Genomic DNA, 1,556 nt, shown 5'->3' on the forward strand with positions numbered 1-1,556 from the left:
CGGAGTTTAGTCGGCTATATATGGAAAATCTAGCAAGCCAGTTTTCGCCCTATCTCGTTTGCTAGCTCCTTTCCTTTGCTTAACCCTCTCTGCTGTCAGCCGAAGCACTGTGAACCTTCAAGCGGTAGTTGATTATAAACAAGCGCCCCTTACTTGACGCAATTCTTTCCTTTTAGTACGGCTGGTAAATATCCCTAACCAAAATCCAATATTCCAATCCTTATTGAGGAAGGGAGTTGCCACTTCCAAAAGTCAAGCTCAATCCCTGACTTCCGATCCTGGTGGTCAGGGCTTTCTTGAAAAAACGGATATATAAAACCGAAACTTACAGAAAGTTCCAACTCTAGTGAATCGGCTAGCGCGCTTATAATAATAAAATATAACTGATTCGACGGGACGGGGCAACAGTATTGATGAACGGGGAGAGGAGAGAGAGCTAAAAGCAAAGAGTTGCAGCCTGCAATCCGAACTGGGGAAAGATTTGATTTCCGGATTCGCTCCGGCAGCGTAGTTTCCTAGACCTTCGTCTCTCCCGTTCCGCGCATACAACTCCATTTCCTTTTGCCAGCACACGACCCCAGAAGCTTTTGCTTATTTCCTTGGGGCCTACCTCCTATGGTCACATCCTGATTACAAAAATGTCGTCTGTATAGTTGACTCCTATCTACGGAATACAAATCCATATTGATAGGCTTGTGCTATTGTTGAGTCCTCTGTAATGTTTTCCATGTCGCGTTCTTCGAGATCCATTGCATTAGTAGGAAAAATAAGAGACTCACACGAATTACACTGATGTCGTGGCAGACATGTGCGCGTTAACAGATGCCTTTCAAGGCCCTAGTGCTTGAGGTCCTTAACCTTATCAAACTTTACAGGAGAGTCCTCAATTCTTTTCTTTCGTGGAAGGAAGTGACTCAACCTATCGGTCGATTTCGAATTTGATTTGGAGACGTAATTCAAGCTTTCATCTTTTGGGGACGTACCAGTTCAAGTCCGAAAGATAAGATATCGAGGCATCAATCCTTGCTGCTTGAAAGAGCTTGCACCAACAGAGGCGGCTAGTTTCCGTGTAAGAATGTAAATCAGAATGAAATTAAGGCACAAGCACAAGCGTATCAATAATAAAGGAAAGTGCCCCTTTCTATTGACGGCAGTTATTCTCTTCTTGAACTTGACGAAGACAGCTCTTTGAAAATCTCCTCTTTCAGAATAGCTTATATAAGAAGGAAATCCTATTCCGCTCGAAAGAGCCAGTTTCCCATTAGAAATCCTGACCGGTTAGAAGCTAGAACAGCGTGCAGGTTCATCACTATTCCATCTGTTGAACCAGGGGAGTCAGCCAAGCCTAGTAGACAGCCTACTCTCGCGATTACTGTTAGTATTTCCTTATATAGAAGGAATTCTGAATCAATCCATGAAATGATGCAAGCTTGCCCCAAATGGGTTTACAGCTTTTCCATCTATATGCAACTAAACTTTTTCAATTGGATCTCCTAGTGTAATAGACTCCTGAGCCTTTGACGTGGACATAGCTCTACTAAGGCTTTGTGGTCGTA

This window comes from Cornus florida, unplaced genomic scaffold (assembly GCF_030987335.1).
Source record: "Cornus florida cultivar Cherokee Brave unplaced genomic scaffold, ASM3098733v1 CherokeeBrave_3.0.0_Hap2_scaffold_87, whole genome shotgun sequence".
NCBI classification, from domain to species: Eukaryota; Viridiplantae; Streptophyta; class Magnoliopsida; order Cornales; family Cornaceae; genus Cornus; species Cornus florida.